Raw genomic sequence first — 17644 nt, forward strand, 5'->3', positions numbered from 1 at the left:
CAAGCTAGCTGATTTTCTTTCTCTCTCTCTCTCTCTCTTTTCTGTCTCAGCAGAAAACTGTGAATATGTTGATTAAGGCACTTGTCACATTATGTCATAATAATCTGTTTAAAAATCTGTGTCTGTAAGAAATCCTTTGGCTGCAAGTAACAATCAAATTCCAACTGGCTTTTTGGATGAGGAAATGGCTTATGTCAAGGGATGAAAAGCTAGAAGGAACTAGACACCATCTCGGAGTTTAAGAGGTGCAATCAAGGGAGAGAGGGAGCGGAGTGGTTTTAAAATATGAATGGAAACTCCTTGGCACGCCTCTCTTCAAAAGGTAGAGAATAAACCCCCCTGTCCTTGAGTGCAAGATCCTCTAGATCCTCATGGGCTTCCTCTGTCTAACGGGGTAATACTCACACTCCCCTCCTGGGGTCATTATCAGTAGAGTGAGCTCAGGCAGGTAGCACGCCTCGGGGGAGACAGTGTTTCCAGGAATGTGGATTCTGCACCAACAGGGACTCAGCTGTTGGTCAAGTAAGTCTGGGAAGCTCTGAGTTAAGCTGGTTGGCTGTAGGATCCTCAGAGCCTTGAATAAGCTTATCTTCATTGCACCCATCTAAGAAAGGCATATTATCAAGTGGCAGTTCTTTGGTATATTTGACCCTAGAGTCCTACTTTGGAGGGCACTTTATGGGCCTGTGTCCACTGCCTTAGCTCCGTATTAGGGAAGCCACCTGTGGCCACCCGTGTCCTGTGGTAGGTTCATGGCTGGCACCTCTCCTGTTTGAAGTGGAGGGCAGGCCCTGTGCAGCGAGTGGAGCCCTGCCTTTCCTCCTGCCCTGTGTGAATTCTGGGCTGAGTAGACTTAGCAGTGGCCTCACCTGCACCTCACTTGTCTCCCATAATACACAGGGGCTCATAGTCTCAAGGCTTCCCTGGGCATCTGGTGCCAGGATGGCTGTGGAAAGGCACCCGGCAGGTGGCCCTGAGGGGCCTGGCCACGCACCACGCTCTTCTTACCACCTGTGCCTTGCAGCTCCATTTGTTATCAAAACAAAAGCCCCTGGAAAGTCATCTCAAGGACGACATGAGCACCTTTAAGTAAAAGGCACCTTTAAAATCCACACACCAAATGAGGTGCTTCCTGAGTGGACACCGTCACGGAGAACCCATCCCTAGCTTCCTTAGCTTCCAGGGTAGCTGATGGGAGTCAGGGCAGAAGAGGGCACAGACACAGATAGGATGGCACACAGCCACTTCCCGCCGTTCCTCCCAAGTTTCTATTTTCCTCCCCCAGAGAAAACAGCCATTTCTCCTGGCTTTGAGAATGTGATGCAATGCCCTTTCTGTGGTGGGTTCTGGCCTCCTTTGTCCCTGGCTGTCCCAGTGAGGCTGCTTCTGTTTTTAAAAAAATTAATTTAATTTTGAAATATAGTCAGTTTTTTAATGTTGCATTAATTTCTGGTTTACAGCCTAGTGATTCAGTTATACATATATAACTTTTCATATTCTTTTTCATTGTGGAATACTACAAGATATTGAATATAATTTCCTGGGCTAACAACAAGTTTAGCTAATTTATTTTATTTGTGTGTATTCTTTTTTTTTTTTTTTTTGGTTGGGGGGAGGCAATCAGGTTTATTTATATATTTATTTATTTGTAGCACTGGAGATGGAACCCAGGACCTCGTGCATGCTAGGCACATACTCAACCACTGAGCTATAGCCTCCCCCATATTTTACTTTTTTTTAATTGAAGTATAGTCAGTTTACAATGTTGTGTCAGTTTCTGGTGTAATGTTTCAGTCATACATGTATGTAACATGTATTCGTTTTCATATTCTTTTCATTATGGGTTACTACAAGATATTGAATGTAGTTCCCTGTACTGTACAGTAGAAACTTGTTTATCTATTTTATATATAGTAGTTAATATCTGTGAATCTCTAACTCCCAATTTATCCCTTCCTGCCCCCTTTCCCCCTCTGGTAAGTATAGTTTGTTTCCTATGTCCATGAGTCTGTTTCTGTTTTGTGAGGCTCCTTCTTAAGGCAGAAAAAGCTGTGGGTGAGGGAGGGGAAGCCCGTTGGGCTGAGGCTTCAGACTCAGGGTTTATCTGTCCCAGCCGCACAGCTTTAGTACCCACAGTGTGGAGTTAGTTTGGGATTCCCAGGGCTGTTGGGCCATCTTGGGATGAGCAGAGCCTCTGAGTGGCAGTTCTTGGTCTATTTTGGGGACCAGATGGAATCTTTGATTCCTCTCCCCAGAGAAACACAACCCAGACTGATACAGATATAGTAGCACTGGCATTTGGGGTAAAACCCCTTAGATTAGGGCACTATGAGTCTGCTCTCTTCTCATTTCCTTTTTGGGGTCCCTGTTTGGTGTTGCCTTCCTTCCTTTTAGGGCTGCATTCGTGCCTGTGCCCAAGATAGAGTGAGGGTGAGACACAGGGATGACCAACCAGCTCCTCCATCTGTGATCCCCCATCCTGGTGGTGACAACACAGGTGACACGGACCAGAGCATGAGCTTCCCTCATCCAGAGCCTGGGATGGGACAAGTCAGGCAGGGCTGGATGATGGGGGGTGGGGAGAAGAGGAAAGAGATGGGGGTAAGAGGAGAGAACTTGGGGAGGAGGAAGAGGGAAGAAGGAGAGGATGGAGTGGGGTGAGGAAAGAGACCCAAGAGGAAGGGGGAGGGGAGGGGCAGGTGGGAGGGGAGGGGCAGAGGGAGCAAGGGTCCCTGACTAGGGGGCACTCAGCACAGGGTGACATGTGAGTGATGCCCGGTGACTTAAGAGAGAAGTTGGCCTGAAAGGGAGGGGGACAGAAAGCAGGGCTTTTCAATATGAGCATTCATGTTGCTGTGACAGCGGTCATTTATCACGCCCTGAATGGGAGCTCAGGGCCCAGTGCTGCCACCAAAGGCCTCTGGGTAAAGTTTTACCTGAGTGTGAAAGGGGCGGGGGCCTGGCCGAGCAGCAGCTCCTGGTGCTTCTGGGGCTGTGGGGGTGGCCCCCCAGGGGCCATATGTTTGGAGCAGAAAGACTTTGGCACCAGGAGAGGGGACACAGGACAGGATGTTTCCAGGTGGGGGACCCCTCCAGGCATCCCTGGCCATTGGGGGAAGGGGTTGCTTCATATAGGGGCCTGGAAAGACCTTCTCCAGCCACCCTTTCCCCATTCAATGCTGTGAGCTTGCCGGGGGGTGAGAGAGAGGGCAAGTTGGGGGGCATATCTGGGCAAGTGCTGTCACTGGTACCAGTTCAAGTTCTTAGAAAAAGATACTGTTTCTTACTTGCCACATGTAGGTCATGTATAGATTTTTAATGAGGGTGACCCTCCCTGTTTGCTGTCCGGGAACTCAGGTTTCCTGGGATGCTGGATGTCCCATGTTAAATCTGGGACAGTCCTGGGCAAAGCAGGGCAGCTGATCGCCCTAATATTAATTTGTTTGATTTCACAGTAGCTCTTGGAAAGAGGCACTGCATTTGCCTCCACTTACAAGTAAGGAAACGGGCAGGGAGAATGAAGTTCCAGAGGCCACAGAGCCAGGGAGCGGGAGGGCCTGGGTCTGGAGGTGACTAGTCTGGTGTCTAAGTATGCGCTCCCAACCCCTCCCCTCTGCCACCTGGAACCTAGAGGCGACACTAATGTGATGAACATGTTTTCTGAACAGTGAACCAGGATGATGGGGGCCAAGGGGGTCACTGGTCTGTAGGTCCCAGTGCTTGAGACAGGCCTGCCCCTCCCTAAAAATTAGATACAAAGAGAAAGAAATACTCCTATTTAATAAAACTGAAATTAAAAGGTGATAATAGAAACAACTCAATAGGAAAATAGATCAAAATATATTTCCGTTAGGACATCAAAAAAGTTTCCTATCACAGAGTGTATGCGCAGCACTATTGAAACAATGTAACAGCAGTTTAGTCCTGAGCACAGAGTACAGCTCAGCTGCACAACATTGGTCACTACAAGTAAACAGCAACATTTAACACAAACTGCTTAACATTCTTTGTTAGTAGGTTAAGGTCAACTCCATTTTATGAAAAATCATCAATAATACTCTTACATCTCTTTTCCATTACAGTAAAAGAGCTTTCAAATTTGGGAACCCTCTGCAGACTGATATGAATACCACACAAGCAGATCACAGTTTGACTAACATTCTCGACATGTTTAAATATGTAAATCAGCTGAACAGTAGAGTTAACAGCGGGTTGCATTGTATTCCAGGTGTATTTTCTGACTGTCACAATAGCAGACATCTTGTATTTCAAATAATTTGAAGGTGTTTTTTAATAGCTAGGCACAAAAATCCAGCCATGATAAAAGTGTGAATCAAGCAGTATATCAATTATAGGATATACATGCATTGGTAGATATTAAAATTAAGCACACAGGATAGTACACAATTTTATTAGAACAACATTTATATTCAGCAGTTGGACTCAGATATATTTCCCAGTTAATCCCATTCACAATTTTGCCTAATAAATGCAAGATGACATTTTCCATAAAGAACACAGAGTATTATCACAGTGTTCAGCTTATGACTATCTTCATCCATGTTTAGTTACTGGCAATATCTTGGACATTTGACCATCTTGCAAATTTTGAGCCTTCCAAATTCTCACAGTTCAATCACTACAAAATAATAAATTAAAAATGAACATGTGAAAAGATGTGGAAAGATAAAGAAATAAGTTCTTAGAATTACTTATCTTGGAAGCATTTTCTGAAAAGGTCTTTAATAGATGTAAGTAAAAATATACATTGTCCTATAAGTATATCAAACAGTTACCCATAATAATAAAACTTAAAATAGCTCCTATGATCAAGGGCTTACTATGTGCCAGCCATTGTCACTATGTTTGCCTTACATAGATGAATGAATTTACTTCTCCTTGCCTACCATTAGATATAGATAATGCTATTATCTGCTGTTTACTGATGAGCAAACTGAGGTCTAGAGAAGTTAAGTAATTTGCCCAAGATCACAAAGTAAGTGATAAAGGCATGATCTGAATCTAGGCAGTCTGACTCCAGGACCCTGTCTCCTAAACATCACACTGAAATGACAAGGTCAGAGGTCCTTAGGCATAAGAGCCCACAGTAAGGTCAGAGTCCGGGGGCCGGGCAGGGACTCCAGGGAGCTGGTGACTCTGTCAACAGTCAGGAAGAGTTATGTTGCGGTGGGATCAGCAGAAGCCCACAGGAAAAGCAGGGGGCTAGTAAGAAGTGGACCACCACTCTGCCTATCAGAGAACACAGAGGATGCAAAACTTTTCTGAGAAAACTTACTTTTGTTCACCCAACATGTGGGTACTGGGGACCAGTCATTAGACAGTCACATTTTTCTACCATGTCTCTCACGGCTCTAAAAAGGGAGTGTTGCTTTTCTCTGATTTCCTAATAAATCCAAAGCCAAAAAGAAAGGGTTGCCATGGAATTCTATAGTTAAAAAGCAGTTGAAAGGTTATGCAGTCCATTTCAAGGATAAAGAACATTTAACGACTTGTCCAATGTAACACAGTGGAGCACAGAGCCAAGCCTAGAATCCAGGGTTTCTAGTTCTTAATCAATAATCTCTCCTGAAAGAGTTCTCATCACAGGAATAAAAAGCACACTTTTTTTTTTGTATCTACATCAGATGATGGATGCTAACTAAACTTATTATGGTGATCATTTCATTATACATGTAAGTCAAATCATTATGCTGTACACCTTAAACTTACGCAGTGCTGTATGTCAATTGTATCTCAGTAAAACTTGGGGACAAATAATAATCTCATCAACCCACACAGCACATGTACACTGAAAACAGTAAGGGGCTGTGCTCATTCATCCACCCATTTATTCCATTCAACCATCCACTCAGCACATTTTCACTGACAACTTGCTGTGCTCTAGGCACTATTTTAGCTGCCTGGGATAAACATAAAATAAACAAATAAATAAAAAATAGAATTTTTTGCCTTCATAGATCATATATTCTAGCAAAAGGAGACAGACAATAAACCACAATAAATAATTAGATTGTAAAGTTTATTAGAAAGTAATAAATGTTATAGAAAGATAAAAGAGCACAGCAAAGGGGAGCAGGAGTAGCAGGTCAGAGGGGAGATCACAATTTTAAATAAAATGGCAAGGCGATTCTTCTTGAGGAAGAAAGAACTTAGAAGGAGGTCTGAAGGCAAAGCATTGCAGGCAAAGAGCTCAGCCAGGGCAAATGCCCTAAGACTGGAGTGCGCCTGTTCTGCTCAAAGACCAGCCGAGAGGCGATCGGTGTTGTCAGAGAAGGAGCCAGGCAGAGGACACTGGAAGGTGACATGAGAGAGAGCATGTGCTCAGAGGGCCAGGCCCAGTAGGGGCTCGTCTCTACATGAGATGGACAACAACCGTGAGCTTTTCAGCCAAGAATAAACATGACCTGACTTGTGTTTTAAAAAAATTACTCTGGCTTCTGTGCTGAGAATAGACCACATGTGGGCAAGGGACTGTGTTTAGGAGGCCGCTGTAGTCATCCAGGAGCTGATGGTGACTAGGTCAGTGAGGCAGCAAAAGACATGGTGAGCAGTGGTCGGATTCTAGACGTAATTTAAAGGGACAACACCAACAGGATTTGCTGACGGCTTGGATATGGGTGTGAAAGAAAGGGAGGAATGGAAGTTTCTGGTCTGAGCAACAGAGAAGACAGAAGCCATCGACTGAGATGGAGAAGGCCACAGAGTGGCCTCAGGAAGGGTGGGAGTTCAGTTTTTGGCGTATGAAATGTAAGATGATCGCCACAACTAGTCAGGAGAGGAAAACTTGTGCCAGATTCGCTCTCCTGTTGTAAACAAAGTGGAAACTTGAGAAAATGCATGGAACAACTATTTTCAGACACTGGGCAATGGGTGGTTCAGGCATGTGATCCCTGAGAAAAGGGGAACAGAGAAGGTAAGCTCTGTGACGGCCTTGGTTCTGGCCCTGGAAGCACTTGCCAGACTACAGCAGGGGGCTGGGGAACCAAACAGAAAAATTACAGAATGGGAGGTGAAGAGATAGGAAGAAACACCTAGGAAGTATGAAGTCTTTGGAATTTGTAAGACCAAGTAGAGGAGAGGAGAGAGTGTGCAAAAGCAACTACGGAGCTACAGGAAAAAAGTTCCATAAATACACATAGAAAGCCTCTAACGTCTTTGACTGAAGGCGAAGCTGCACATGAGTAAAGACTATAAGGCCAGGCCAAAAACCAGTTACTAGTAAGTGTAAGTCAAACGACTCCCAGGGTACACTGAGGGCTGGGAGATGCTCAGGTTCTGACCAGTAGAGCAGAGAGTGTCATCACACACCCAAGACAGTCAGTAGGGACCCAAGAAGAGCTCAGTTCAAGTCTCAGAAAGATGAAGCTGAGCCACAAGCAACTTAAGTGCCTGACAGACAAAGCCCAACACTCTTTAAAGGAATATAATACAATCCTGATACTCAAACACAACATGTTCAACAGTCAATAAAATACTACTTGACATAAAAAAGGAGGAAAAATGAGACCCATAGTCTTAAGAAAAATCAGTGACAACAGATCCAGGAATCAGATATGACGGAATCACTTCTACAAGGACTGGGGATTACATAGCACCTCAGTTTTCCCTCCTGTAAAACAGGGATGATGACAATGCTCCCCTCGTAGGGTTCTCATGGAGACAAAGTGAGTTAGTGCCTGAAAGCACCTGCAACAACGCCTGGCGGGTACTAAGCCCTGTACACATGTTTGTTAAATAACAGATACATACAACTAATTTGAAAATAGCCCTTTGGATTTTATTGTCTATTTTCCTGATTTAAAGCTATGTGGTAAATGCATCTACACCTGATGCACCAGGAATAAACTGAGGGAAATTTCAGTTCTTCAAAAATAACACTGGGTCATGGAGGAGAGGAACTACAGCATCCTCACACCTCACTGGACAGGCCTCAGGGACGCACAATTCTTCTATAGTCTTATTTTGAGCGTCCCATGACTTTGAGGGATATTAAGTTATTTCTGGTAAACTGTCAAGGACACAAGGTTCCAAGGAGATAAACAAAATGGTGACTCTTAAGAAAGTAATGCACCTTGGAAATTGCATCAATGAAGCACCAAAATTAGCCACACAGAATTAGAAAAACACAAAATAAATTGGCTTTGATGTTCTTTAAAGATGAGAGAAAGAAAATCTAAATGAAAAGAGGGATTTGAGAGAAACATCACAAATAATAAGAGACACCACAGAAATAGGACAGAGGCTTCAAAATAAAATCAGGGTTATCATGCACTTGGGATAAAACAGTCAAGAAGGTGCTCAAGTTAAATTAAGTAACATAATTGGCGCAGAAATGACATAGGGAGATTTTCAAGATAGACATTCAGGAGAAATGACGTTTTATTTGAAGGAGACAAACCCCTCACGCTGTAGTACATACACTTTCCTTCCCAAAGTGCTTATACACATACGATGTCGTTTTCACGGTCGCATCTCTACACCTCCTTCAAGCACATTCTTAAGTGTCACGTTCTCAGGCAGGTCCTCACTGACCACTCTCACTGTGCAGTTCCCCCCGCACCCCCAACACTCTCTCCCTTGCTTTACTTTCCTCCATCGCGCCCATCACCATCTGACACGTTTTACTTATTTATTTTCTTTTCATCTCCTTAGAATAAGCCTGGGGTTTGTTCATGTTTTGCTCACTTTGCTATTCCCAACAGTCTAGGACAGTGCCTGGCACACAGGAGACTCATCATGAATGAGCAAATAAATTAATCAACCCAGTCATCCAAAGAGGGAGGAAGCAAATATTAATATCATGTATTTTAAAAGAGGTGGGAGAGGTAAAAAGAGTTTTTTTTTTTTAATAGTTTGTTCTAAATATGAAGAATGGCAAGTTTGTTGCCTTTCTGGGAAAAAAAACCTTTAGAAATTAGTCACCTATGAATGATTAAAAAAAATTAAAATCACCAGGGGCAGATCTGGAGGTAGACATCCCAGTATAAGCAGGGAGCTGATACAGGAGTAACATTATTATCACGTACCTGGGGAGCCCAAACTCAGTGCCCACAGTGGGCCTCAGAAAACAGAAACGAGACAGCATGAACAGCCATTAGAGTGACTGCAATAAAAGAAGGGTTTCACATGTTCTGCACTCACAGATGTTGACAACTTAGAGCATTTATTAAATCTGAACACCAGCAACCAGTGTAGAGAAAGATCACACAGGAAAGCCGACTCAGCTGCAGTAGAAACGTGGGTGGAACTAACACCTACGGCTTTGCTGGGGCCGTCATGACCTTCCATCTCTCTGACGGGCACCAAGTTATCCACATTCCGGAGTTTCAGAATGCCCCCGCCGCAGCCACTGAGCAAAACCGGGTGGCCTGCCACCATTCCCAGGGTACAGACCCAGTCCTTGTGTGCGTTTGGAACTTGCCGAGAGAAAAAACAAAAATTACCAGCATAAGGGGATCCTTCCAAACAAAGTTTTCATATGAAAACAAGTTACAAAAGTTTTTACTGACAAAATTACATATTTGGAACACTGACTTGGCCTGGAAACTATAAAAATCATTTGGTATGCAATCACTCTTAGTGATTTAAAGAAGTAAATCTATAATTTGCTCTGCAATGTGCCTCACTAGTTATCATCAGTCTTATCAGTACTAAAGGGCTAGAATATTAAAAATCTATAGAATCTAAAAGGCCTGGATAGTATACAGGATTTTTCAAACATCACTTCCTCTTCAAAGGAGCAAGTATCTCATCTTTCTCTAACACGTATTTCATGCAAGTTTGGAACCTTTAACCTGGTATGTAGTCTCTAAGGATTATCTCATAAAATCACTGCCTTAAATTCTGAACAAGAACATAGAGGCCTAAAGCTTTCTGTTGAAGGCTGGAGCTAACTATACATTTCAAAGTGAGTAGACAATAATTATAAGCTCAGACATTATGACCATATTTTATGCATAAATATATTTCTATGCATAATATAGAAGTTACATCCAAGAATGTGTATCTATAAAAGAAATGCTTTTGAATGCAATGTCTGCATCTGTTGCCAGGTTTTTTCTATCAACATTCAGGCTACTTGTTTATTTGCTTTTCATCTGGTTGTCAGCAGGAAAGTGACAGCAACAGCAGGACAAACGCGCCCACACGGAGAGAAGGGAAAGCTGGAACCTGAGAACAAGTTCATCTGTTAATTCATTTCTTCCTCTGGGAATTAGGGAAAGCCACCAGTATTTGAGTGTACTGACAAAACACTTCAACCCAACCACCATTCTACAGGAAGTGAGAGAACTACCACTCGTGGAGGTATGAACATGCTCCTGCAGAGGAGGCACCATTTACACTGCTCTGACTTGAGCTACACTTAGAATTCTTTGGACTGTGCATACCTAAAGCAAAAACAAAACAAAATGAGAAACTGTAACTGCTTTGCTCTGAGACTGATTTTATTTAGTAAGCAAATGCACAGGGCAATCCCAGATTTCCCAATTCTTATCAAGGCCTATTGTCCTCTTATCTAAGAGGTTATCATTAAATGCTGAATGTTGCCCTTTTCATAATTAATAACTCTGGTGGGTGACAATGAAACACTCTTGAAGAGGAAGCCCTGACTGATACCATCCTTAAATGATGAAATTCTACTTAGAGGCTCTTCAAGTTCTTATAGAGGATACTGGTGACTGAAGCACCCAATCTATCCCGTGCATTACCTGTAGAAGGTCTTTCTGAGCCAGATCCCATTTCTTGATTCCATTGTCTCTGGACCCACCAAGTAGGTTATCCCTTTGTATGGTTAGTGCTTCAGTGCCATCATAATGAGGGGGCTTGAAAAAGTGGGTCGGACTCACAGTTCCAAGAGCCCCTTCAGTTACATCAAACATCTAAATGAAAGCAGAAAGAAAACAGTCATCCTATTTAACTTACAAATAAGTACCTATATGTGTTCATTCATTGAGATACATGAGATGTATATTAACCAGACATGATTTATTTTGTTGTGATATTTTACTAAGTTAACTTAAAAAATCTGCTATGAATGACTCAGAATGAACCTGAGCCCTATTTTCATATTACTTTTGCTTACATGTTAGGCTTTTAAAGGCAACAATTTTTTTCATGTACGAGTGCACAAATGGTATGTTCGATAACAAAAATACTGTCTATCAATCCAGTTGCAATTCAAATAAGTGACATGACCGTTATTTCAACACTAGAACCTCTGCGGTTCTGGTGGTCATCGTAAATACCCCAGAGCTGCTATTCAGAACTTTTCACTCCCCTCAGTTGCCCTCATCTGTCTCAGCTGTTGATCTTGTGATGTCCTGCAAAGGCTAGTGTGATCAAAAATAAACTTTCTGGACCCTCCTTCCAGTTACAAAAGTTCGCTTTTATCCTCAGACATTCTCTTACCCATCCCTTCTTTTCAGCTGCTAAAGTGTACTTACTTCTTTCCAAGGCTCACATCTTTGATCTGACTATTTTTTGATCTGATTCATCAATTGCCACCCCTTCTCTGTTCACACTTTCCCTCTCCACTGAGCCCATCTCCTAAGCATTTAAACATGCTCAAGTCTATAGAGTACAAAATTCTCTCCCCTTTACCACTCTCTTTTCAAGTCACTAACCCATTTCTCATCTCTTAATCAAAGTTCCTTAAAAAGGAGCACTTATATGCTTCCTAGCTCTCTTTATCACTGTGTCCTTTTTTATTCCTGTTGGTTCTTGTAGGATTCCCCAAGGCTGAGTCATGTCAACTTCTTGCTCCTTTGGCCATGTCAACTACTCTAACTCCTTGAACGTCTGCTTCTGTTTGACTGGCTCTGAAACACACATGTCTAGTTATAACTTATCTTGAGCCCTGGACTTGCCTTTCAAATGGCCTACTGGTCTACACAAGGAAATCCTCAAACTTAACATCTCCAAAATCAAACTATGCATCTCTCCTCATCTTATCTGCTACTTGCATAAAACCTGAAGACCATACTATGTTCAGTATGAAAGATGGTGATGATGGGACTTAAGCAGTAGTTGGATGACTGAGCCAAGAAATCTTTAAAATCCCTCCCAACCTATCTTCTATGACAAGTGATCATATATGTATAAATAATAAGACAACAAAATCAGGAACTATGAGTGAGGAAGATCAGGGAGAAAAAGCAAGGGCTAGAAATGAGAAAAAAGAAATCTGATAAAGAGAAAAGGGTCCTAGGTGTATCTCAATACTTTAAATCTATCATTTAATAGGAGAATATAATTCAACAACTCTATTATACACACTTTGATGTGATGATCCTTGGAGCTGGTGATGATTAGATCTTGTCCATTGGAAATCTGATCTACAGGAAGACATATAACAGGGCCTAGGTGTCCTGTTAACTTTCCTGTGGACTGAAACCTTAAAAAAAAAAAAAGAAAAGAAAAATAACTTTGTTTGGAAACATTTCTTAGCATGCTAAGGCTAAGCCTCAACAAAAATAATCTATATTCTTTGATAAAACTGTTCATTCATTTTCTTCTGATTTAACCACCTCTATACAACTCTGTTCAAATTAACAGTCAAAAAATGGCCAAACTATGATGGAAGTGTCAGAAGTCCTAAACAAATTATTCCAAAGTGACTAATGTCATTCAGGTATTAAACAAAAAGGCATCAAGTGTCCAAAAACTTGCTACAGGTTAACTTTAACTCCAACCTAAATCCAGGTAAACTTTAACCTGTTAAATGTCCGCACATGTTATAGACATATGACTGATGTTATCAGGCCCAATGTGAAATTTGATTAAAACAACTACATCACTGATAAAACTAGAAAATAGCAATATGGAGAAAGTAAGATTATTTTTTACACACACATATTTTCACACATACACATGCACGTATATGTACACCCATCTTATATACACATGTGTACACATATACACATGCATGTGTGGGTGCTATGTGTGTACACACGTGCACCAGGAAATAGGTAGTCCATTTCATCAGTTATTTTAAAGATATGAAAATGACCAGGAGTGTATCTGACTGGTAGAAAAACATATGATGTCAATTATCGGGGTGACAGTGAACCTTTGTTTCATAGTCCTGCCTCAAGTCAAGCTGCTGGGATGCACAGATATATTTCGCTTTCAGCATATTACCATTTTTTGACAACTCTTTTCTTAGTTACTTTGTTAAGACGAATCTGTATTTAATCACATTGCTGAAATCAGGAAGGTTTCAAAGGATCTAACTTTTCAGCAAAAAAGAAAGTGTAAAGCTTTTCAAAAGCTGATCTTTTCTGCCTCATGTTATGACTAAGTTTCTCCCTCCATGGTGCTCTGACTACAAGTTTAACATCTTCAAGAATAAACCAAGTCTTCCTCTCTTTCCTAATTTTCTTAAACAAGCACTCTTTTAATTTTTCTACTTTTTATTTTTGAAACAGTACTCAGGACTGTGTTTCTACTTTCTCTCTCATTTATTTATATATAAATTAGGTTTATTATACTTTCTCAGACATGCATTAAAATATTACAAGTTATAACTAGTTATTCTCAAAATTTCTAAAATAAATTTTACTTTTATTTACCACTAACAAATTCCTTCTAGATTGGATTATTACTTGAATTACCTGAATTGCAAACTGAACTCAGTATCCTGTAATTGCTTGTTCAATGGCCTTTACCCTCCGTTATGAGATGAGTTCCAAGAAAGTGGACCCCACGTTTGTCTGGCTTAGTCTTTAGCCCCAGTACCTACCACGGTGTTGGTACAGTGTCTGCCATAATTGCTTGACTAAGTATTTGCTAACTAATAAATAAATATTCTTTTGCTGCCAAAATTGAAAGAACTAAAATAAACACTCAAATGAAGGATAAAAACTCATACTTCAATTTATCGTTTTTCTCTTTTTACTCACTTCATCTTCTTAATACTTCATTTTTTACATATATTATTTCATATTCACCAAAATCCTGTGAGGATTTATGTGCAAAGTTGTAAAGTTTATAAACTGAAAAATTTGAGATGTAAGATGCATGACTGATGTTACAAAAAATAATCCTTTCACAGGTGCTGATGCGGTCAGGGTGAGAGTCTGGGTCTCTTCCTAGTAAACAACACAACTTGGAGACATATATTAAGAAAGGCTATTTTCCTTCGTATACATTTTTTCCAGCAACAGAGATTAAAGAAGGAAAATTGGGAGTTTGCTAATGAGTAATGAGGACAGAAGAGACATTTAGGAGTGTTGTATTCAACAGAAAAGCCTAAGATTTTATATTAACTTCTGGGGTTATAAAAATTAGATTTCACATACACTAATGATGAGTGAAAAAATACATTTGCCATGCACAAGAAATACATTTTCCTTTAAAATTCTGCCTTTTAAGATCCCACATTCTGACCGCATTTCCAGAAGCTGCATAGAGGAAGGTGCCAGTTGGGTTTAGTGCAATTTGACTGATCTGGTTTTCCCCAGAAGGAATAGCAACTGTCCGGCTGGTACTTGCAGAACAAGCGTCTCCAAGAGGAACTTGACCTGAAGACCTTAACAGAGACGAAACAGCAAGATAAGTCACATTTCTGGATAACAGTTAGGCTTAGAATTCCTTAAATCCCTAGGAAACTGGCTGCAGGCAACAAGATCTGCTTACTGTAAGCACCTTACCTAGCACAGCACTTCACAGACAGGTGACTGGCACTTATAAATAAACATTTTGACAGATAAATGAACAGATGAATGAAGAAAACAAGATGACATGACTTTAAACTCTTAATTTGCAAGTCTCTTAAACACTAGTAATTCTGGGTCCTGAGTTAAGGATGACTTCAATATGATTCAGAAAAGATTAGATGACAATGATTCAAAAACTCAACAAATGATGCAGTGCCACAAAGGTAAATCATTTTTCTGCAGTTTCCAGAAGTCCCCTGAGGGGCAAGCCTACTGATATTCCTTTCATAGGTAAGATTTGCCCTTTTGAGTTAAAGACACTGAGGACTTTTAAAATTATTTTTAGTTTTTGTTTACTTTAACCCAATCATATATGGATTAGTTACTATTGCTTAACCATAACTTACTTCTATTTCCTCAGCTAAATTCTAAATGGCAAATGTATTTTTAAATTTGGGAACATTTTCTCAGTTAACTTCTAAAATATCAAGTTACAATCAATCTTTTCAAATTAGATTTTAGTGAGTCAACTGGATGGGTAAATTTCTAACGTAAGATAACAGTATTCTTTTTCTACAAAATTTCCCTCTAGAGACTTGTATTCAGTACAGTAAATAATTAGTAGTTTTCAAAATGCAAAATAGAATTTAATGTTAGTAACCCCCACTCTACAAATGCATAAAAACTAACCACTCCTATGCTTTCTACTCTTACTTAAACCAACAGAGTTCACCTTAGTTTTAATTATGTACAACAATTCATCAATCTTATGGCAAAAAGAATCATCTGCTCTACATTTTAAAGACATATATGATAAGAAACACAGAAAACAAACTCATCCTCCAATTATCCAACACAATCTAAAGTTACAAAATATGGGCTAACCCCAAGGCAGTGTTAAGTCCTAAAAAAACAAAACAAAACAACAAAAAAACCCTCTCAGTTATTCAATACATGCTAATTAAGTGTTGAAAGTACTTCTTCACCATCAATGGTGATTTCAGCCATTTTCCAAGGAGTGGTATTCATTTGACGCATGTAACTATATAAGTAATAAATACTATGAAAATTTAATTCCTTAGTTATTTGGTTAGGGAGGAAATATGAAATGTGTACTTAGTCACAGATCAGATAGGACTTCTCCCTTCCTGTTTAATATTGAGCTCTTATATATTATTTTCTCAACAGGTTTTTTCACCTTACTTTATCGGCATTCTTACTGTAAACACTTTAATGTTCCTTGCAAGTAGACAGGTATAAATAAATAAAAATGCATTCACAGACCTATCTTTCCTCATATTTATAAACAAGGGCTATTTGCCCCTTATGCTGCTTGTCTTTAAGTTACTTACGTTAGCATTTGAATGCACTTTGCTGAATCTCTGATATCCCAGACCTTAATAGAAGATGTTGACACTGTGAAGACAAAACTTGCCTAATTATAGTATTTTACAGATATAACATTGTTGGGATGACCCCCCAGTGACATTATTTCCTGCCCAGTCACCAGACTCCATACTTTAAAAGCACAATCTAAAACAAAAAAAGAGGAAATACTGTCAATATGAACTAAATTAGACTTCTATGAGAAAAAAAAATGAGATAAGGAAACAGTAATTATTCCATTAACTTGAAACAGGCATCCTAACTCCATCTTGACACTTTGCAGCAGGTTCAAGGGCAAAGTAGGTGTAAAGGATTGGATGAAAGCTAGGGATGCATCACACGGTATTAAAAAAAATTACACAAAATTTTGAAACAGATATATGAAAAGAGTCTTACTCCAAATTACCCCCGAATTTTAAACAACCATCCTAAATCAGCCATTTCAAAATCTGCTCTTACCTCCTGACAACACTCCATACTCATAAATACACATACATTTCTTTCCAGAAGTCACTGATGGATGGATTTTATCTTTGACTCAAAAAACATAATCATAAAACTATTCTATTTTGGTTTTCTGACATGCTGAATGTGTAATTATACTGGAGAAATCAATTTAACTTGAATCATTAGAAAATTATGTTTTTGCAGAGTCAATTTTTTTTTAAAATGGGGGAATTCTTGCAATTATTCACAACACATAAGCTAGACTCTTATATTTCCCTCATAGACAATGAGCAAAAATTTTTGCTGATAAACTGAGTCTTGGAACATCCCTATATGCTAAGAAACTTTAACTAGCTCCCCAAATTTCTATACATGCTTCCTTCTCATCTTCCTAGTCTCACTGCCCATTGTCATGTATATTCCACATTTCAACTCAATTGGATTTAGTTTCCAGATTCCTTTTTTTTTTTTAAGGATTAGATTTATTCATTTATTTCTGCTTGGAAGAGGTACTGGGGATTGGACCCAGGACCTTGTGTGTGTTGAGCATGCGCTCTACCGCTTGAGCTATACAACCCCCCTCCCCCCAAATCCACTTCTGCCTCCACGTCTGTGCTTCTGCTCTTCTCTGACCTCGGTTGCCCGTCCTTACCTGTCAATAGCAACAATCCTGTAAGACTCATCCTAAACACCTCCTTATCAAAGCTTCTCTTATTTTTTACAGCTTGGCATAATCTCTCCCTTTTCTGAAACCCCAAAACTCTTAGTCTATAACTTTTCAAATCATTTGGAGTTGATTTTTTTAGCTGCCTGCCATTTCACCAAAGGGGTTAAGAGTGCAGGTCTGGAGACGAGTAGACCTAGGCTTCCAATCCTGGCTCTTTCGCCTTCCAAGGGTATCTGGGGAAATTACTTAGCTTCTTGAATCTTCAGTTTTTTCATCTGTAAAATGAGGATGCAATATGTACATCATTGGGGTTGTTGTGAGAATTAAGTGAGATGTAATTTGCACACTGTCCAGTACAGCCTCTGACATAAAGGAACTGCTCAAGAAACGGTGGCCGCTACCCACCTTACTCTCTCTGTCACGCTGTATGCTGCAATGGCCTTTCATAGATTTTTATGCAGCCTGC

At 40.3% G+C, this 17644-nt stretch overlaps 1 pseudogene; it reads right to left on the bottom strand.

Moving 5' to 3' along the window:
- Positions 1-4554: 4554 nt before the first annotated feature.
- Positions 4555-16541, bottom strand: LOC135318445 (kinesin-like protein KIF21A; annotated as a pseudogene).
- Between the last annotated feature and the right edge of the window lie 1103 nt (positions 16542-17644).

This window comes from Camelus dromedarius, chromosome 14, assembly GCF_036321535.1.
Source record: "Camelus dromedarius isolate mCamDro1 chromosome 14, mCamDro1.pat, whole genome shotgun sequence".
In the NCBI taxonomy this organism is placed as follows: Eukaryota; Metazoa; Chordata; class Mammalia; order Artiodactyla; family Camelidae; genus Camelus; species Camelus dromedarius.